Source organism: Cupressus sempervirens, chromosome 8, assembly GCF_028749045.1.
Source record: "Cupressus sempervirens isolate cs-2001-9-10 chromosome 8, ASM2874904v1, whole genome shotgun sequence".
Classification (NCBI taxonomy): domain Eukaryota; kingdom Viridiplantae; phylum Streptophyta; class Pinopsida; order Cupressales; family Cupressaceae; genus Cupressus; species Cupressus sempervirens.
In genome coordinates, this window is record NC_143125.1 from 586,223,062 (window position 1) to 586,240,344 (window position 17,283).

The window sequence follows — 17,283 nt, forward strand, 5'->3', positions numbered from 1 at the left end:
TGGGCAACTAGGACATACAATGGCTCAGTGCCCACACAAAATCATAAATCCTCCTAATAATATTAGAGATAGAAGGAACCAGTTAGTCATGAATGATGAAGCTTTCTATAGTAATAGTGCCACACAAGTTGGGAGTGTAGTACCAATATTTGATGGGAAGAACATGATGCTAAGAAGGAATATGTTGAAGATGCCTCTGAAATCATAGCCACCACAAAGAAAGTCCCTATTTAGAACTCAAGGCAAGACATATGGTAAGTTGTGTAAAATCATAGTTGATCCTGGATCCACAAAGAATGATGTATTTCTAGAAATGGTTGAGAAGTGTAAACTTACAAGACTACCTCATGTAGCTCCTCATAAGATTTCATGGTTAAATAAGAGCCAAAGTTTTACAGTAGAAGATCAAGCATGGGTAGAGTTTGAGCTAGGTGAGTACAAGGATAGAGTCCTATGTGAAATCATTCTTGTGGGTGCCTACCATTTAATCCTAGGAAGGCCATGGTAGTATGATGTCAAAGCCCAACATAATGGAGAGAAGAATACCTATTTGATAGAGAAGGATGGCCGACAATATAGAATAGATCCATTACCTTATCACATGGTGAAAGACAAGGATGATAATATAGTTAGAATAATCAAGGATAAGGAATTCTTGAAAATGAACGAGAAGGAGAATTTCTAGAGATATGCCCTAATAGAAAAACCAAAGGATGAGTTCAAGATCAGAGAGACACTACTTGCAAAAGTGAAAGAATTGCTAAGATAGTACCCCTCACTGATTGTAGAGGAGAAACCAAAGGAACTACCACCTGTCAGGAGTATAAGCCATTAAATTGATTTAGTACCTGGGGCAACATTGCCAAATAAACTAGCCTACAAGCTCACACCCCATCAGAATGAAGAGGTAAGTAGACAAGTCTTGGAACTATTAAATAAGGGATTAGTAAGGAAAAGTTTGAGTCCATGTGCATGCCCTTTAGTTTTAGCACCCAAGAAGGATGGTAAATGGAGACTTTGTGTTGATTCAAGAGAAATCAATGCATTTACCATAAGTATAATGCGTAAAGGATTTACCACCCAACAAACCATTGTAGTTGGAATGCATATTGGACACCAAGATAGTTAAGAAGACAAGAAAAAAAACCTATAAGGAGTACATAGTGAAATTGCAAGGCTTACCTGAGGTTGAAGCAATCTAGATGATAAAGGAAGATATTGTGAAGCATGGCACCACTCTTCAACACCTACCAACTCAAGGGACTTGAGTTTTTCAACTATGGGAGTATGGTGCAGAGGCCCAAGGTCCTAACTAGTTTGGTCAAACCTCAATTTTGGACATATTAGGTTGTTAATAAGTGTCTAAGTTGACACAAAGCATTATGTTAATTTTCAAGCATCTCTAGAGTTCATTTAGGCAAGGTTCATTCATGTTGTAATAAGACCTATGAGCAAGATCTAGGTCAGTCAATGTTGGTGAATGCTAGAATTTGACCAAAATCATGCATTTTATGTCTTTTGAAGTTTTTTATGTTTGACATGCATTTGTAGGAATTTGAAGGTATTTAGAATGAAAATCATTAAAATTTGCAAAATTGACCAAAAAAAAGTTTTCATGCAACAATTTTTGTTGCTGAGCAACTTTTACATTTTTTGGGAAGGCCAACAATCATGTTCATGTAATGGTTTTGAGAAAAGAGGAATGAATGTGAAGGGTCAAGAGACATGACCTATATATTAATGTTTTTCAACTAAGGAAGAGGTTGTACATGATAGGTAATGTTTGAATCAATAAAATCAGCAAGTTTTTGGTGGGAAAATTGCACAGACAACAAGTATAGTCTAGGATCTTCTTGCAGTTGACATTCCTAGGTACATGTTTTCATTGTAAATAGTTGTGCTTTTAATTTATAGTGAATGTGATAATTATTTTGGTTGGTTTAGAATAAATTTGAAATAAGTTTTCCTATTTTTTTATATCCATTGGTTACCCTAATTTGTACCTAGGGTTTTAGCTCAAATGGACCCTCCCTCCTAAAACCCACAACGAAAAGGCCTAAATTTTGGTGAATATAAGGGGTATAGGATGTAGGTGAAGGTGTTACATTCTTATTTCGATTTATCCGCCAGCTTGTAATCTTCTTATATCCATTAGGCTAAGCATCTTCATGTTCTTAGCGTGCAGACAGTTAGGAATCATGTTGCAAAAGCCACGATGGAGGTTGTAGATGTTTGATACAAGGAAGTTAGAAATTTTGGGAGATTCTCTAAGTTTTGGCAGAGCCATTCTTGAAGTGGTTTTTGGAGTATAATGAATTTTAGTACAAATTGTAGTTTCATTCCTAATTAGGCCTAAACTAGGGCTCAAGAGTTAAGGGGTAAGGAGGACAGACCTAGAACTCATCTTTTGGGATTTGTTAGATTTTCATGACCTATGAATGATTATCTAATTGTTTTGGTAGTCTCTTTGGAAGATTTGGAAGTTTTGTGATTAAAACTATAGAATAGGGCTACAAGGAAAGAGGCCCTATTGGGCCTCTTAGGGCAACTTGTTGTTTAGGCTTAGTAGGGCACCCAAAACCTATGGGTTGGTCTTGAAACTTGGTGAAAATGTGGAGAATAGTGTAAGGAGGTGTAGTAAGGTTTAAGATCTTGGAGGGTGCAAAGGAGTGAGGCGTAGGAGGAATTTGATTTCCTTTGTGAAGGTTTATGGATACATAGAAAGTTCAGATGGACTTGAAGGGTGAAGTGGGAGTATTGAGGAAACCATTCACCACCACTCTAGCCATAGGTAGGTCTTGAGAGATAGGAGGAAGTACTGGTTGGGCTTAGGAGGAGCTCAAAGGAGGATAGTGAAAGTATTTTAGCTGATTACACCAATTACTTGCATCATTTCCCCTTACCTAGAAATGAGGAATGTATGCATACTTGAACCCCATTCCCATTTTCCCCTTCTTTTCCAAAAATATCCAATATTCCTTTGTATACTTTCTTCTTTTATAAAGTGATGACATTTCTTGCATGATTTTTTTTTTTTTACGTAAGTATCTTCTATTTCTCAAGATATTTACCTCCCAAGTTGCAAACTTGTGCTTGCTTGAAAGTGCATGGCTATTATAAAAGGTCTATCATATAAGATATATAATGAATTATATTTTCTCTTGTCTTAACTCTTGTGGTAAAATGTTTCATTTCTCATTCTATTATTGCTTTCCAAGGATTCACTTTCTATAGGTTATGTGGTCTTTATTTATCACATGATACCCTTTCTAGCATGGTATGATTTATTTATGTAAGAATCTTTTATTTTAGGAGATTTAGATCTTGAGTTTAAAAAAATTCCTTTCTTACAAAGATATTGTCTACCCTAAACAAATTGCATTGCTTTGGAGCTAGAGATGTATTATATTTCATCAAGAATCCCCTTCTCACTTAGAAATAGGGGGCTAAAAGGGCACATTCTTATTCTCCTTTCCTCCTTATCTTGAAGGTGTTATCTTTGTTCAAGAAATCCCCTAAAAGGTAGATTTTTTGTAATGAAGAGTTATTCTTGTCAAGTGTCTCTTCCCACTTGCAAATACCCTTTCATGGTTGTCTATTTCCTTTGTCAATAAAAATTTTCACTCTTTGATAAGGGCATAAGCATACATTGTTTTAGGGATATTTTCTTATAGATGGAAGAAAGTATCCTTGTTCTCTGTTCCTAATGATTCTACATTACTCTTATGTCACCATAGTCTTATAGATAATCATGTTCTTATGGTTGGTCATATTTTATTGATCCCTAAGGTGAAAATATTTTCCTCGAGAATGATCTCCTTTTTAGATCCCTATGGAAATAATTATTTTTGTACGTCTAATCTCATAGGCCACCCCTGAGTGTAAAGTTTTCCAAGTCACTCCTATGCACATATTTTTCAAGTTAGAATTGACTAGCATAACACAAATTGCTAAATCATGAGACTCATGACCCCTCTATCTTATTTATATAATCTCATATCCATGCTAGTGGATTAGATCATGGAGTTTTGTCTTATCTTTGACATGTACTCAAGTTCTCTTTTCATGTTACCACTTGTGCTTTTGCAATAGATTGCTAAGCATGATGCTAATGATAGAGACATTTACTTTAGTAAGGTCTCTTCAAATACTTGAATTGGAGTCATAGTAAGTTTTAGGATTTTTTTGTATATGTATCTTCATATGAATATATGAGTTAAGATCCTTGATTTTGGGGCTTGTATCCTTAAACTTGGTGACTGTTATCCAAAACTGCCCTCTAGCCAAAAAATCAAATTTAAATAATAATCTGTTTTGACGGTCACCTACGATTTCTTATGAAATGATTTAGCATTGGCCATATTCCTTATTTTATATTACACCTTAGGATATTTTTAAGTCGCGATCATGAAATTCACATAGTCATAGTTGGTTAAGTGTTGACTAAGGTCAGGGTGGCGAAGGTGCACTTTCCTTTGTTTTTGCCTGATCACATGGCTATATTGACATGTTGTGGTTTAAGTTATGACAGTGCAAAAATGGGCAAGCCTTCAGAATTCAAGATACATTTCACACCATTAGATCCTTTTGATCTACAAAAAGTGCATGATCACAGCATGTTAAAAGATGGCTAAGTCTTGAGTTGTGATCGAGTGGTTCCCTTTGTTTCGCTTAGTCGTAGGGGTCAGACAATAACATTAGTTTAGGGTGGAAATGTTGTGGATATGGTCTAACCTCAACCTTTGCAGGGTCGCGGTGGTTAGTAAAAAATGCTAAAGGTAGGTTATGAAGCAACGATGATCAGTGGATCGTGGTTTCACAAGTAGTAACAGTTATTAAAGGAAGGTGGTAGTGAGGTTGTGATCACAAATGGTCAAACGCAAGGCATAAATATTGAATCACTAATAGAGTGATATAATGGTAAGAAATGTTTGGTCCATGTAGCAAGACTCGATGGTTAAAACTTAGTTGACCAAGAGTCATGATCGATTCGAAAGTTGGTGGTAGTAGAAGCAGTTCCTTAAATGATGAATCTAATCTTTCTAATCTCATGTAACCACTTCCATTGATCCCTAGGCTTGATAAATGCAAAGGGATACTCCACCACCATTTACTGATTCATTCATTTAGTCAGAGATTTAATGATCGTCACTCCTAACCTCTAAGAGATTTGTTTGGTGAAGAACTGACCCTCTCGTGTATGGATTTATGTGATAGTCAAATTTTTTCAGTTTTGCAGTGATTATTCTCTAAAGATTTGATTGTAGTGGTTGATTTTTATCTTATGAGGGAAGTTATCCAGGTTATGCTAGCACTATAAAGGCAAATATTGTACTCTTTCTTAGGGTCGGATCTTTTTTATTTTCCATGGTATTTCCTTGGCATGCTGTTATAAATTCCCTCTTTGCCTTTGAGTTATATGAATTTCTACCTTATCTCTTTCAACCATTGTCATACTGTGCAAGCTTTCCTGCCTCTCTTTGATGTATTGTGAATATATGTAATCTACATTTTTTTGTATCTCTTTGGCCCATGAATGATAAGAAGTGAAGCCATTTTCCTTGCATCACTCATGTGGTTCTCTAATCTTTATGTATTTTATAGATTAAAGTAAGTTTGAATCCATATATCTTTGGATTGTCATAATAATAGTATTGTGCATGTATGAGTAGAGACTAGTCAAACACCCCATTTTGGTGCATCACCTCTTTAGAATAGATTAGTTAGTTACTTTCATGTATTCCTTCTCCCTTTTCTCTTCAAGAATAGTTTAAGTGCATCCTAATAGTAGAGGAAGTTGGCCTTCTCTGGAGACTTGGCCTCATAGTTCAAGTCCCACAGCTTGGAGGTTGTTTCCATGATTGACAAGGTTATTGTTAAGTAAGACTGTGGACAAGGGTGCAAGCTTTTGTGACAACAATTTTTTGCATGCTCGGCGGGACATCATATATTAAAAATATTTAAAGTTCACTAGCCTTGGGAAGAGATTCATTATTCATGCTAAGGAGATAGTATTGCCTTCAGTATAAAGCTTTCAAGTGGCTCATTGTTTAGAAGTACTTGGTGACTGTAAGCTTCAAACACAATTTGGTTTCCAAACCAAAGTTGTTGTGATCCATGCCCAAGAGACACACAAGGGCATCTTCTAGAGGTAAGTTCTAATATCAAGAGATTTCTCTTTCTAATCCAAGAAGAAAGGTTAGAGTATCCTTATCACCAATTAGGAGTATGACAGTAACACATACTCCTACAAGATCTATCTCTACTCCTCTTGTTGTTAGGTCTTAGCCTAGAATACCATCTACTCATATCAACATAACACTTGCTTATATGGCCAAAGCTCACACTTTTGCCACCTTTAATGGTGGGAACCCCCTTCTATTAGCCCAAAAGAACAACATACCAATATCAGCTCTCAAGAGTATACCTAAGTTTACTAGTGAAACTTTCATCCCTCCTATTCACAATATTCAGGAGGTGTCTAACATTTGCAATATTCATAGTATCACCGAAGATGATGTAGTAGTCACATTTCTGGCCTCATCCTTGAAAGGAAATGCATTACAATGGTATAGAGGTTTGCCTCATAACTCTATTACTGATTGGGATGGGTTAGGGGCAGCCCTATGAAAGCATTTTGAGGACAAAAGTGACCACCTATCACTTTTAAAACAACTGACAACTATCAAGAGGGCCCCTCATGAATGTATGACTAATTTCAATTATAGATTTTAGGAGACATGGGATAGAATATCTACTGTGGTGAAGCCTTCTCCTAGTAATGCATTATTGTATTATCTTAGAGCCTTCAATAATGATGTTGCTACCACTTTGCAATCTATGGAAGGGGACACTTTACCAAATGCTTATGAGGTTGCCATAAGAGCTGAAAATATTGGAGGTAAGTTAGCTCCAAGACCCCCAATGCCCCTCTTCCCTGACATGCCTAATTACCAACCTATTGTGGCCCCTATTCATGTCTCCTCTGTAAGTCAACCTCTTCTTGTGGTCCCAATAGCCTCTACATCTTGTAATGGAGTTGATAGGATTGAGGCTATGATGTAGATGTTAATGCAGAATGTAGATAGAAGGATGTTGAATCAAGAAAAGAAGATGGAGGATAATAGTGCAGTAGTGCAAAAAATGGGAAATGAGTTAGTAACCATGAAGAGGCAACAAGCTCAAAGTAACAAGCCTCTCTAACACCACAGTCAAGGTCTTCTTCATGATAGACCTCCAAACTAGAGTCATGTCCCCTACAATCAAAATAGAACTATCGATCACCCTCACAATAAGAATAGAGCTATTGACCAACCACAGTCTTCAAACATCAACCTAAATAGGGCTTTAGTCCCTCAGAACTACCTTGCCCAAGATCAAGATTTATGCCCTTCTTGTAACTATTTATATGGTTGCATTTGTCATAAGGCAGAATCTTACTTGGCTTTAACTATACCAAAGTGAGCAGTTACCCAACAACAAAATGCTATTCAACCTGTTGATACCTTTCAGTAGGATGATTGTTCTTTTATGAACCACTTGGTGGAAGATCATGGTAATGTAAACCAGGATTCCTATGCTTGCAATACTAGGAGCAAGAGAAGAGTTATGGAAGAGGTTGCTCCTCAACCTCCTAATAAGACTTCCATATCAAGTGTGACACCACATGTACATGTAGTTGCCTAGAAACATGATGCGAATTAGCCTACCCATACCCCTCAATAGCAAAAGTAGGGAGAAAGTAGAGATAATGTGAACAACTCGCAGACTGTCCCACCTCAAACTTCTACTTCTAAGGCTCCTACTAAAACATCTAATGGTTCTTTTAGTGTGGTAGATCAAATTAGGAAGACCAATGTGAACATTTCTATGTGGGATGTTGTAACTATTATACCATCACAAAGGAAGCTACTGCTGTAGGAGTTGGAAAGCATTGAACTCGGAGATCAGCTGTCTAGTGTGGAGGATGTTGTGATCTTGGTACAACCATCAAAGGAGGTAGGAACAAGTAAAAAGGTTAGACCTCCTCCATTTTATGTTTCTCTACTTATAAGAGATAGGCTAGTCCACAATTGCATGATTGATTCATGGGCTAGTAGTTCAGTAATGCCCAAATGTATTGTTGATACCTTGGAAATGAAATATGAACCTATTGTTAAGGAGGTATTGTAGTTAGATGGTAGTACTATCAAGACTATGGGTATCCTTAGGAATGTTAAAATGGCCTTACATGCATGTCCAAGTTGCACTGTAGTTCAATATATATCAATTGTTGAGATCAAGCCACACTTTACCATTTGTCTTTTAAGAGATTTCACCACTCAAATAGGTGGTTACATATCTTCTGATTGGACATATATGTTTTTTAGAACTAGATATGAAACCGAGGCATCAATCAAAGAAGAACCATTAGCTCTCCATCATATTGAGCCCTACACTCCTAATCTCATCAATATGAATTGCACCATCCTAGAGATAGATGAAAATGAGCCTGTCACTTCCTTAGTTGATACACCTAATTTCCTTTTGGATGAGTGGGCTAATGTTTATCACTTTGATCCTATATCAAAAACCTTAGAGATCAACCTAGGCACTTATTGTATATCAGAAAAAGATGTACTTGTCCCTAATTTGATGAAAAACAAAGAAGATACAAGTGTCATATAAAGCATGTATTTTGATGGATCAAAAAATAAAAATAGGTCAGGGGTTGGTGTGACGTTGATTTCTCCTACATTAGAAAGGTACTACTTCTCATTTAGGCTTCAATTTAGTTGTACTAATAATGTAGCTGAATATGAGGCATTGATTTAAGGTCTCTTACTTGCTCAAAAAAGAGGAATCTAGACATTTAGTGTGTATGGGGATAGTGAGCTGGTGATCAATTGGGTGGGGAATCAAAATGTTACTAAGAATAGTTTACTCAAGTTTTATAAACATCGAGTGTGGGATTTACTTGAGGGTTTCAATGCATTTAACATTCAAAGTATCCCTAGAAGTGGAAATAGACATGTTGATAGACTTGTGGTAATGGGTGCATCTTATGATGTCCCAAGGAGCCTTGAAGATGAGAATAGGCAAAAGATTAAAATGGTGGTCAAACTTGTCATCCCTAATAGTGATATCAATTGGTAGGTTTTTTAGTCTGATGCACAAATTGTGAGTTTCTTATAGAATGAAGTAGAGTTCTTAGATAGAAATCAGTCGAGATTGCATGACCAATATGGTGATCAAATCATCAACCAACTCTAACAAATTACCTAAGGGTCTCATTACCTTAGAGAGTGTCTTCAACCCTGATGACCAAGCAAAGGATAGAAGCATGAATCTGGTTGCAAATAAAGGAGACCGTGTGCCAATCATAGTTGCTAACGGAAGGATGTTAAGCATAGGAAAGGTATGTTTTGAAGCTAAGCAAGAAAATTTTGTTCATCTCATAGTTGCTAATGGAAGTACGTTAAGCATAAGGAAGGTATGTTTTGAAGCCAAGCAAGAAAATTTTGTCCATCTATGTCAAGAATTTAATGATATATTTTCTTGGACATATGATGATTTAAAGGGGTTTGACCTTAGTTTGTTTCAACATAATATAGATCTCATGGATAATGTCAAGCATGTTAGGCAAAAATAGAGGCCATTAAACCCCAAGATTGGTCCCCTAATGATAAATGAGTTGTCCAAATTAATTGAGGCCAATATCATTTTCCCTATCAAGCATTCCTCTTGGGTGACAAACCTTGTCCCTATTAGGGAAAAGTATGGAGAGATTAGATTGTCTGTAGAGTTTAGGGATCTTAACCAAGCCTCCCTCAAAGATCTTCATACTCTCCCTTCCATGGAGAAAATATTGTCCAAGGTTAGTGTTTCAGAGAGATTCTCCTTCTTGGATGGATTCTCAGGTTATAATCAGTTGTTAGTCAAGGAAGCTAACAGATACAAAACTGCTTTTACTACTAAATGGGGTACCTATGCCTATAGCAAGATGCCTTTTGGACTAACGAATGTAGATGCCACATTTCAAAAAGCAATGGAGATGGCCTTCAAAAATATGATTGAGAGGTTTGTGTTAGTCTACCTTGATGATATCACAATATATTCTAAATATGTAGTAGAACATTTTGGTCATTTTAGACAAGTGTTTACAAGATGTAGAGAGTACAAAGTACCTTTGAATCCAAGCAAGTGTGTCTTTGCCACTAACCCATGGAAATTATTAGTACATATTGTATCTAATGATGGTCTAACCATTGATCCAGAGAAGACAAAGACAATACTTTCCCTTTCTCTTCCTAGTCACAAGAAAGGCCTACAAAGTTTTCTTATTAGTATAAATTTTCTGAGAAGATTTATTCCTAGCCTAGCTACCATGGTGAAACCTCTTACAACTATGCTAAAAAAGAATATGGACTTCTCATGGACCAAGGAAGAGAAAGTAATCTTTGAAGAGAACAAAGCAGCTACAGCTTCAGATCCTACTCTCATTAATCCAAAATTTGATAAAAAAATAATTCTTTACACCTTAGAAGGTGGGTCAAACATTTCTATTGTTTTGAGTCAGCTAAATGATAAAAATGAAGAGCAACCTATTGCTTTCTTTAGTAAAGGACTCAAACAATATGAAAATAAGTAGAGCTATGTGGAAAAGTAGGCCCTTGCAGTCATAAGAGCCTTGAAGAAATTTAGACACCTACTGTCTCATAACAAAATCCATTTGTTCGTCCCTCATGCTAGTGTTAAGGATTTCTTGTTAAGAAAAGACATTAGTGAGAAAAGAGCTAATTGGATCACCAAGGTAATGAAGTATGATGTGGATATTCAGAATACCAAAAATGATAAGGGGAAAGGGATTTTGCAAACAAATGATCTCATCTCATGAGCTTGATGAGGAAGTTGTCTTAGTGTTGGCAGAACAACAAGGGGCAATAAATGACAATCCAAGGAGTTGGATAGATGGTAAAAGACCTTCTTAGCTAGGAGCAGATATCCTCAAGGGTTGGATAAAGTTAAGAGAAGATAGTTTAGACTACAGTCTATTCCTTATGCTATAATTGATGGTGTTCTTTTCAGGAGGGACTTCAATGGAGCCCTACTAAGATGTACTGATGCCAACCAAGTAGAGAGGATAATCAAAGAGCTTCAATATGGTCCTGATGGTGGCCACTTTTCAGCGAGAACCACTACAATGAAGATCATTAGAGTCGGTTACTACTAGCCATCCTTGTTCCATGATTGCCACAAACATGTAAGGAAGTGTGAGAAGTGTGATTTCTTCTTAGGTAAGCAGACACTTGCAGTTCTTCCACTTCATCCTATCTAGGATGATCAACCTTTTTCTCAGTGGGGATTAGATTTTATTGGTCCTATTAACCCGCTTTCTAGATCTAGTCACAAATGGATTCTAGCTACTACGAATTATTTTACAAGGTAGATAGAGATAATAGCCTTAAAAGGCTCTACAAAAGCTTTAATTGTGGATTTCCATAATGGAAATTTCACAAGATTTGGTGCACCTTCTACCATTGACTATTGAAGATAACCAAAGGTGTTGGCACCACAAATTGAAGAATGGCCTGTGGGTTGGCAGAATAACACCCAAGAGAGCCATAGGAAATTCTCCCTTCATGTTGGTATATTATAGGGAAGCTAGGCTTCCTATCTCATTGGAGTTTCTTGCCCTTGAGTTGGTTCATCAACTGCAATTAATTGAAAATGATGTTATGTTTGTAAGAATGGTAGATTTGATGGAGTTAGAGGAAAAAAGAGGTCAAGCAATACAAACTTTAGAAATACACTAGCAACAGATGAAGAATAGTTTTGATAAGAAGGCTACAGTTAGAAGTTTCAGAGAAGGTGATCTTGTGTTGGAATGGGATATAGATAGAGTGAAGCCAAGGAGACATTCAAAATTTTATGCTTTATGGAGTGGTCCCTATGTGATCGTCAGTTGCAAAAAATCTAATGCTTTCTAGATGAGTAGGCCTAATGCTGAAGTCTTGCCTATTCCTGTCAATGGAATATATCTTAAGCCCTATTTCTAATGAATTTTTTTTATGTACATAGTCAAAGTAGTTTTGCTTTCCTTTTCTTTCCTATTTTCCAAGAAGTGCATGAGCATACATTTTGTTTTGTAGTAGAGGGTTTGGTTCTAAGTTTTAAGCAAGTTGCAGAAGAAGAAGGCATGTTATAGCTCAAGATGCGGTACAAATGATAAAATTGATGAGTTTCATGGCTTCAGATACTCCATAGCCCAATGGATCTTTTGATAGTCACTAGTAATATGCTAAGCATGCTTGCATCCAACCCGAGTTGCCATAAATGTTAGCCAAAATTGCGCTCTTGCCAAAAAATAAAATTCAAATAATAATCCATTTTAATATTCACCCAAGGTTTCTTATGAAATGATTTACCATTGGCCATATTCCTTATTTCATATTATGCCTTAGGATATTTTTAATTCATGATCATGTGATTCGGATAATCGTAGTTGGTTAAGTGTTGACTAAGGTCAAGGTGGCGAAGGTGCACTTTTCTTTGTTTTCACTTGATCGCATGGTTATATTGACAAGTTGTGGTTTAAATTGCAACAACGTGAAAAGGGGCAAGCCTTTAGTGTTCAAGGTGCATTTCACATCGTTAGATCTCTTTGATCTATGACAAGTGCATGATTGCAGCAGGTTAAAAGATGGTGAAGTCTTGAGTTTTGATCGAGCGATTCCCCTTGTTCTACTTGGTCGCAAGGCTCAGACAGTAACATTAGTTTAGGGTGGAAATGGTGCATATATGGTCCAAGCTCAATCTTCACATGTTTACAACAGTTAGTAAAAAATGCTAAGGGTAGGTTGCAAGGCAACGATGATTGGTGGATTGTAGTTTCACAAGCAATAACAATTATTAAAGGAAGGTGGTGGTGAGATTGCGATCATGAATGGTCAAACGCAAGGCATAAAGATTGAAAAGCTAACATAGTGGCATAATGGTAAGAAATGTTTGGTCCACATAGCAAGACTTAATGGATAAAACTCAATTGACCAAGAGTCACAATCGATTCAAAAGTTGGTGGCAATGGAAGCAGTTCCTTGAATGATGAGTCAAATCTTTCTAACCTCCTATAACCACTTTCATCAATCCCTAGGCTTGATCAATGCAAAGGGATACTCCACTATCATCTATTGATCCATTCATTCAGTTAGAGATTAAATGATTGTCGCTCCTAACCTCTTAGAGATTTGTTTGGTGAAGAAGTCATCCTCTCATGTATGGATTTATGTGATAGTTAGATCTTTTCAGTTTTGCAGTGATTATTCTCTAAATATTTGATTGTGGTGATTGATTTTTATCTTATGAGGGAAGTTATCCAGGTTATGTTGTCACTACAAAGAAAAATATTGTACTCTTTCTTATGGTCAGATCTTCGTTGTTTTCCCTAGTATTGCCTTGGCATGCTACTGTAAATTCCCTCTTTGCCTTTGAGTTATATGACTTTCTACCTTATCTCTTTCAATTGTCGTCATATTGTGCAAGCTTGCATACCTCTCTTTGATGTACTGTGAATATCTATAATTTGCATTTTATGTATCTCTTTGGCCCATAAATGATAAGAAGTGAAGCAATTTTCCTTGTGTCACTCATGTGGTTGTCTGATCTTTATGTAGTTTATAGATTAACGCAAGTTTGAATCCATATATCTTTGGACTGTTATAATAATAGTACTATGCATGTATGGGTAGAGACTAGTTTGAACACCCTATTTTGGTGCATCACCTCTTTATAATAGATTAGGTAGTTACATTCATGTATTCCTTCTCCCTTTACTCTTCAAGAATAGTTTAAGTGCATCCTAATAGTAGAGGAAGTTGACCTTCTCCTAAGACTCAACCTCATAGTTCAAGTCCCATAGCTTGGAGGTTGCTTCCATGTTTGATGAGGTTTTCCTTAGGTAAGACTTTGGACAAGGGTTCAAGCTTTTGTGACAACAGTGATATCCCATCTCTTTGTACTTTTCCAATGATCATCATCTTTGTCTCTCTTTCTTCTACTTTATCATTAGCATGAGATGGATTCATCCTCTCGCTAAAGTGGGGGATGACTGTATCATCATAATTAAGCACCCTTAATTAGGTTCCCATTTTAGCCCTATTTTAGTATGTATGGGTTCCCACATTGATTACACACACTCTCAACACTTATTGGACCTTTAAATTGACATTGTAAGTCTTATATTGATTCAATATCTTCAAAACTCAATATTGGTCCTTATTTCTAAGTTGCTCCTCTATTTTCCTCAAATAAAATAATTAATTTCATCACCTAGGTTATATATCCCTATTTGTGGCCTTCATGACCTATCTTGTCCTCAAAATAAGAATTGTCTAATAATATCACATCTACATTATATCCCTGATACCCAAACAAAATTTTAGCCCATTCTTCATGGGACATATCACTAATGATGACTTGTCTTAGGTTCTTGGGCCCACATTTGGCCCCAAGTCTAATAACAAGGTTTTATTGGGATATTTTCTTGCTAAAGGACAATGAGGTTTTGAGATGGAACATATACATTAAAAGTAGCAAAAATATTTATTACTCAACTAAGGAAAACTTCTCCTTCATGCTAAAGTTTCTAGTAACATCATAAAAGAATAGAAAACAATCATTCATTCATTTCAGGAAAGTTGTATTCATTCCATTGGAGTTTTACAAAAACACAATTTCTAGGGCATCAAGAATCCACAAGATGGACACACCCCTCAGGTTGGGCACTTCATACAAGAGACATTTTTTTGGGGGTTTTATCTCTAACACATGACTATAGAAGGTGATGAATTATAAGCAAACAATAATCATTAATAAAATTAAAAGGGCTATGAAGCCCAATTTTGTACACATGTATAACAAGTATAGATTTTTTCATAACATTCCAATGACCTTTTGAGCAACTCTCTTGAGAACAGGTGAAACAAAACTAATGGAAAAGGAATTATGCAAAAGAATCTTTGATAAAGACTTCCTTGAGTATTTAGAAAAGCTAATGATGAATAATGATAAGAATTCAACATGGCTATTGCACATCCTTGTGGTTTTTCTTGGGTCATTAAAGCTAGAGAAGAAATGCTTGAAATCCTTGCTTGATCTGAAAAGGTATTGGAGGGAAGATAAATTCCGAAATATTTCCTACTCACAAGATGAGAAGAAGAAGTTCAAGATATTATGCAATTTCTATTTCAAAGAAGTCTATACTTTTTGAAAATGGTAATGGGGATTTATGATGTGCAAGGAGATATTATAGGGGATCAAATGGATGAAACCAATGAATGGATTATTAAATACAAAATAAAGAGTGACTTGAAGACATGGGAAATAATAGCTCCATGTCTAGTGAGAAAGAGGCAGAAAAAGAAGATGTCCAAAAGAAAAGAAGAAGATGTGGGAAGAACCACCTCCATTGCTAAAATTGGAGTGGCACAGAGTCCAAATTTGGGAGTGAGTCCATCATTTTGTAGCTGCTATGGAGGCTAACCCTTGGAATTGAAGGGCTTGAGTAAACTTTGTTTCTGTTAAGCTTAGCTTTAGTTTTCCTACAAATAGCTTTTAGTTGCATTTAAATGTTATCATTCAAGGCCAGTAGGGATTGCAAAGTCTTCTAGTGATTTTCAACTTCATATGTTTTAATCTTTACCTATTCATCAAAGAAATTAAATTAGGTTCAATTGAAAAAATTAATAGGGTTTTCTATGCCCTTTGTAACATTCCTATTATTTTATTTTAAAATTAATAATAATTCTTCTATTATTTATTAAATATATAAGATATTTATTATAGATTAAGTTTTTTCTTCTTTTTGTTAGTTACACCAAAATCTACATGGGGCATGATCCCCACCTCATCTCTTACAATGTGGGAGCTTTTGCACATAACAAGACTTGATTTCTAATGGTCTCATTCAGAACCATTCAACATCAAACATCTTCCAATGATAGATTATAGAATCACAAGATCGAAAAATTAATATTATAGTTTAAAATAATATATTTTTAAAAAATATTACTAAAAAGATGTTTCTTTCTTTCTTTATTAAATCTTTAATTTATAATTTATATTGTTTTAAAGTTTTTTAAAAGTCTAAATACTCCTAGATTAATGATTATAAAAGTCTAAATACCCCTAAATTAACGATTATTAAAAGTCTTATATTAACAATCTTCTTCTCAAGATTCTAACACTTGAAAAGTTGTAGTTGACATTACATATAGATAAAGCTATAAATTGGACACCTATATTTTTATTGAATTATAATACTTACTTCAGTTTCAATAATATATGGTAAATCAATTATGACATAATCATTTTTAATTTTCATATAATATTTTTTAAAATTATGTAATTAATTTTTTTGTAAGTTAAAGATTTCAATTGGCAATTCACTTTTTAAAGATTATTTTAAAAAGAGAGGCCTTATCAATTTTGGAGTGGAGTTTATTCTTATAAGTTTATGCTCCACAATTTATGCAGAAATATCATTTTTTTTCATTTAACATATTCAAATGTGATAAGTAGGAGATAATTTCCACAACAAGTCAAATTGTGATATAGCTATTCAATACGAATCCATCTCTCATAAGAATAAATAGAACACTTAGCACCCATTGGATCTAGGTGATGCTCATAGAGGTGAAGCACCAAGACTTCCCAAGAGGTTACCCATCCCAGTACTACTCCAGCTTGAGTGCACTTAACTAGAAAGTTTCCTCCATGGTTAAACCCACTCTACTTGCAACCCCATTTCCAAAACCTTCATTATGTTGTGCCTTATGAATTTGACTCAAAAACTATACAGTTAAATCCTGATAGCAATATCACAATATTTAAATTTACTTGACTAAATAAATAAAAAAGTTTTAAAATTTTATTAATAATAATTGAATTTTTTATATGATTGGTAGAGAAAAAGTTTAATCTGGTGGGGAATTTGCAATCCCCCACATTTTCTACTGGCTCAAATTTGAACCTTAAAAAGAAGAAGATTCCCATTAATCCTCTAACAAACATTTTTTTTAAACTTACGAATTACAAAATTAATAAAAATAGATCTTGCAACCCCCTCTTAAGACCACACCCTTCTACCTCTTTATATTTATCTATATTTTTATCAACTCTAAACTAATAAACACACTAATAACAAAACTTTATTTTTTTCTCATTAAAAAAAATCCTCTATTAAAATATATCATTAAAATTTTTTATTATTATTATTTATAAATATATTTCTAAGTCCCCACTTGG